Below are 6,000 nucleotides of genomic sequence, written 5' to 3'. Positions count from 1 at the left end.
TGACAAAACTAACAATATTTGCAACTAACAATATTTATAACTAACAATACAAATTGAAGGAAATGATCATCTAGCTAATGAGCAAAATGGACGTTATGTTCAATTTGCTTACTTGCCAAATTAAATTAAAATAATGACTTGCACGCTTAAAATCGGAGTTTGGAACGCTAATGGACTGGCGCAAAGAAGCAAAGAGCTAAAATGTTTTATATTCGAACATGACAGATATAATGTTCATATCAGAAACGCATTTTACGAAAAAAAGCTACCTAAACATTTTGAGTTACAACATCCGAGTTACAGCACGAGTACACAACAGATGGAATAGCCCACGGTGGCACAGCCATAATTATTAAAATTAAAAAATTAAACATCATGAAAACGAAAACTATATATAAAACTACTTACAAGCAACAAGCATAACAATAGAAGACTGGATAGAATCGATTATTTTAGCTGCTGTATATAGCTCGCCGAAATACTTAATCAAGCAAGAACAATACACTAATTTCTTTAAAATTTGATAGTAGGTTTGTCGCTGGAGGAGATTATAATGCGAATATTTGTGGTGGAGATTCAGATCTCATATTCCCACTCCAAAAGGTAGACAATTATACTAATCATTGCTAGAAAACAACTTACGACCAATTTCTACAGGAGAATCAATTCTGGCCTGCAGACTGCAGGAAAATACCCGATGTTTTAGATTTTTGTATGGTAAAAGACATATCCGAGCGTTATTTTAAAGCGAAATCATGTTTTGACTTATCATCTGATCACTCTCCAATATTAGTTACGTTAACCGCGGCAGTAGCAATGAAGGAGAAACCTTCAACCTTATAAAAAAAATCAATTAGAATCTCTTTAGAGAGGTTCCAATTGATTTCATTCTAAACAAACATACAAACTGCAATATTTCCATTAAAACCGATAAGGAATTGGAAGCAGCAATTGATAACTATAACACACTAATACAAAACACAGCATGGAAATCGACTCCAGAAAATCAAGACACTAAAATAGAAATGCATTGTACAACGTTGAACGTTAAAAATAAAATCGTCGAGAAAAGAAAACTCAGAAAAGTCCGGCAAACAACAAGATCATCCTACGACAAGACAAAGTTCAACAAAGCAGTTAAGCAATTAAAAAAATTAATAAGCAGTGAGCAAAACCTAGCAAGAATATCTCCCACTGAAGCCACACTACTCGCTCTGGAAAATCATGGGAAAAATCAAAAACTCGCAGTGACAAATACCATCTATACGTCAAAGTAACGGAAAATGGGCAAAAAAAAACTCTTTAAACTCTTTGCAGAACATTTAATCAAAGTCTTTGAGCCATTTCCTCAAGAATTACTTGAAGAACAAGAAACTGAAATCCACGAATTCCTTGAGACGCCACTGCAAATGGAGATGCCTATTCGGAAAATAATTATTAAAGAAGTTAAAAATGTAATTTACAACAACCTAAAAAAAGCCCCGAGGTTCAACTTAATCATTGGAACTCTTTTAAAAGAACTTCCACACAAATCCTTAAAATTTCTAATCATTATATATGACCATATATATACCATACTAAGATTAAGTTATTTCCCAGTCATATGAAAAGTGGCACAAATAGCAAATTCATAAAGTCATAAAAAATCAACAATGCTAGAAGAAAAAAGTACTGTTCTGCAGTTTTTTTTTTTTGGATATATCGCTTTCAGTAAGATATGGCACCCAGGACTATTATACAAAATAAAAAAATATCTCCCGCATAGTTGATATTCAATACTGAAGTCATACTTTAGTACTAATAGACATTTCCTAATAAGATATCAGGATGCATACTCAGAAATATAACCTATCAAGTTCGGTGTGCCATAAGGGAATGTACTAGACTCATTACTGTACCTCCTGTTCACCTCCAATCTACCAATATCTCATCAAACAACTATAAGCACTTTCGCTGATGATACAATTGTCTTAGCTTTGCACAAAGACCCAATAACAGCATCTAGGAACAAAAAAAACATCACGGAAATTTAAGGGTGGATGAAAATTTGACGCATTAAGGCCAATGAGAATAAATCTATTCATGTAACATTCACTTTGAACAAAGAAACGTGTCCTACAATTGAACTGAACAACACAGAAATTTCATAAGCTGAGTCAACAAAATATCTAGGCATGCATTTAGATCGTAGAATGACATGGAAGATCTATATATGAAAAAAAAGAACTGGATCATAAAATCAGAAAGATGTATTAGGACGCAAATCCAAGCTTTCTCTGAGTAACAAAATCTTGCTCTATAAATTAATTATAATGTCAGTGTGACATATGGCATCTAACTGTGGGGATCGACTTCGAACTCCAATATAGAAATTCTGGAAAGATTCCAGCCAAAAGTTTTTCGAACATTGATGAATGCACCAGGGTTTGTATCCAACGAAATTATACGTCGAGATTTAGCAATAGCAATAGTTAAGGACACAATCAAAAGTTTAGCTGTAAAGTATAATATATACTCAGACTAGATTCTCATCCTAACCAGCTTGCGTTCAAGCTTCTTTCAGAGAAAACTGATAAGAGGAGATTGAAACAATTTAAATCTTTGGACTCTATAAATAGATTTAAATCATCTTATAAATAAAGACAACATAATCTGATAGATAAAATCAATCCTAGGATTGTGTTAATAAAGGGCATATTTCATTGACTAGATCACTATCACTACAAATATGTTAACATGTTCTAGAGCTAAATTATATGATTTACTTATTGTCAAATTTAGACAGATTGTAAATATATTAAGAGATAATAATAAAAAAATATTTAAATTTTACTAAAAAGAAAAAAGAAAGTAGAACCCTAAAAAAAGTTATTAATTATTTTTATAATTGTTGATATTTTAATAAAATTCGTCCGCGCGCGGCTATCGACTTAATGTCATAATATTACACGCTACTATGACTCCGCGAATCATTGCACTGTATGTATGTACGTATATATTGTGACGTGGCGTTCTGGGATCGTCCGTCACAAGGAGCTCCGATTAAAAGAGTTATTGTTTCCTGCGTCCATCCGTTTGAGGAGAGAGAGTGCAGGAACTCGGGATAGCGCAAGCTATTTATATTTTCGCGTGGATTTCTTTGTTTTCGTTTTTACTATTATTGTTTTTCGCTTTTTTTTCCATTTACTATTATATTTTGGCGAGATTGACAACTACTGAGATGCCGATGTAAGACGGATGCCTCCCGACGACCAGCCTCAGTCAGAACCGAAGAGGATGCCGCTGCCGACGCGGAGACAGGGCAGGTTGTACCCCTCTGTTAAATCGTCGATGTTTATATGCAAAATTGCAATCGCTGTAGTAATGTATTTGCAGAAACCAGGCCGACTACTGTAATGCTGATTCCATGAAATAAATTATATTATTGTAACGGTACTTCCCTGCGCGTTCGGATCCCTGGACAAGGACGCGGGGACGTGCGCTCGGTTATCGCTCGTCGGATGCCGGGTTCGGGAGATGTGTTGCGGCCGCCGGGCTTTTAATTTAATTACAATAAATTTGTGGCGCCTCTCGCTTTGCGCAGTCGTTCTTTGCCGTTTTCTTTGCCGGTCGCTTTGCGATGTAACGCGATTCGATTACGGATATGCCGGACGCCGGGAATCGTATCGGTATACGCGTTGCCAGGCAACCGGGTCCGCGCGTGTGCGTTGCTAGGCAACCGTTGACGCTAGCCGTGACACGTGGGGCGGATGTCGCGGGAAAGTCTGAGAACGCTCCGATTTTTCCTCAGAAGGGAGATACAAGAATATCGAGAACGCTCGGTATTCGTTGCGAGAGCGAGAAAACTGAGAACACTTCGAATTCTTGAAAAAGGATAGAACAGGAATACGGAGAACGCTCGGTATTCGTTGAGAGAATCTTCTCTTGCTGTTCTGGTCGGAACGGTTGTCTGTGACGGACAGGTCGGAGGAGCGGATAGGACTGGTGTCTCTTCTTAAAATTTGTCGGGTATTTATACCCGTATCCGCGCCACGTGTCACCGTTTAGTTGGTTATCATTTGTTAAGAAACAATAGCTGTCACGTCGTTGATGCATGACAGCTCGCCGGCGCGCGTGTGTCGGTCGGTCGCGGTCGGGAGTGTTCGGGCGGCCTTGGATGGCGCGGGCCGCATTAGCGCGCGCTAGTAACGGAGCATCTTTCGGATGCTCTGTTACATCATTATTCTTTTAATTCCTTGTACACTACTTTATATATATATATATCAATGATGACGAGATGTTATTCGAGAATCAACTTTTCATTTCATTTTCTTAAAGTCTATGAAGGTTTACATTTAGGAATAATTTTATTTATTGTATCAGAAGTTTTATTTTTTTTTCTCCTTCTTTTGAGCATACTTCCACTCTTCATTTGGGAATGAAAGAACGACTGAAGGAGAGGCGCCACTCCACGCAAGACTGCGAGGAGACCTCGAATTTTGAAAGGCTGATTAGAAATCCGAAGGGGAAGTAATGTCGAACCGGAGGAGATAGCTACCTGTTGTCGAGAAATCGACTCATTGTAGAGGAACCCTCGCGGATCACAAGCCAAGCCATGAAGAAGAAATCGCTCTTTTAAATTACTCGCAGGGTCGAAGGCTATGCGGGTCCTAGATGCAAGCCATAAACGCGCGTAAACTAAAGGTTTGTCGGCTGATCGTGCTGCGGCGCTAATTTCGGAAAAAGAAGGGGGCGATGACTGTGCCGTGTCGCCGCAGGATCGCGAGGAAATCACTTTCCGCAGGACAGTGCAGGAAAGTGTGGACGCAAAAGCCATTCAGAAGTGTGAGAAAAGAGGATCAGAGAAAAGCGAGGCGTCGTCGTTTGATGAGGTGAACAATACATTTGTAAAGTCGTCAATTTCGCCTAATAACGCGGAGATCGCGCGGAAGCGGACCACCGAGATTTTGCGGATGTGTACAATAAATTTCTTACAGCTCGGCCATTCTGATGCTGCATTCGCCCCGAATGTATTGAGCCAATTTACAATTGCTGTAACAAACTGAAATTAAATTTATAGTTTAACAATATCTTAATCAAATTATTCTCTGGTACAAAGATTATCAAAATCAATACGATGTAAAACATTTTATCAACTATTATAATTCTTACAAACTATCGAACGCACATAAAGATTAACACAGTTAACTCAAGTAATAAATGATTTTTCCGAAATTCGTCAAAGTGATATATTTTTATTACGATTATTGGTTAAACTAGAAACTAAAAATTGCACTTAAAATTATAAAACGGTTTCGTTTTCCGGCGCGGATAGCGGTCAGTCGGTTACCAGGAGAGGGAAGCGAGGACATTGGAGACAGAAATTTGATTATCAATTTGATCGAGTTGTTAGGCGATAATTATATGGTAACAATGGTTTATTCAGTCAAAGAAAGATTAACAGTGGTTGATGCGATGGAATGCACAAATCTTCGCGAACAGAATTGGCCATGAATGGGCGAGACGGCGATCGGCACGTGTGTACTGTTTTGATACAAATGAGGTATCGCTCCGGCGATTGGCGCGATACTAGTCGCTGCGCGGAATTCGGGGGCGCGGGGCGCGCGCGGCGGTGGCGGTGTCGCATGTGCTCGTCGCGGGCCTTTAAATCTGCGGTGATTTAAAGCGCGTACGCGTGTTGCGGGCGTTGTCGCGAGGGTGAAATGTTCGCGGGGTATTTGAACCGTTCAGGTCGGAGAACGGATGGGCCCGTTCCCTGCCGAGAGAACTTGGCTAACAGGGGGGAGGGGGTGTATCCCTCGTCTGTCGTGAGAGTGCCGAGTGGGTTCGGTCAGCCGGGGAGGGCCCCAGCTGTGACAGGAGGTGTCGGTACTGAGTGAACTCGGCCGACCGGGATGTACCCCGGTGCTCGGAATTGATCGATGGTACGGGGAGAATCTCGATACCCGGCGATGGAATTCAGAGACGGCGGAGTTGGATCGAACGGACTCGATGCGCTGG

The sequence above is a fragment of the Pogonomyrmex barbatus genome, unplaced genomic scaffold, assembly GCF_055798465.1.
Source record: "Pogonomyrmex barbatus isolate J1 unplaced genomic scaffold, ASM5579846v1 scaffold1, whole genome shotgun sequence".
NCBI classification, from domain to species: Eukaryota; Metazoa; Arthropoda; class Insecta; order Hymenoptera; family Formicidae; genus Pogonomyrmex; species Pogonomyrmex barbatus.
Note: the sequence above shows the minus strand (reverse complement) of the source record.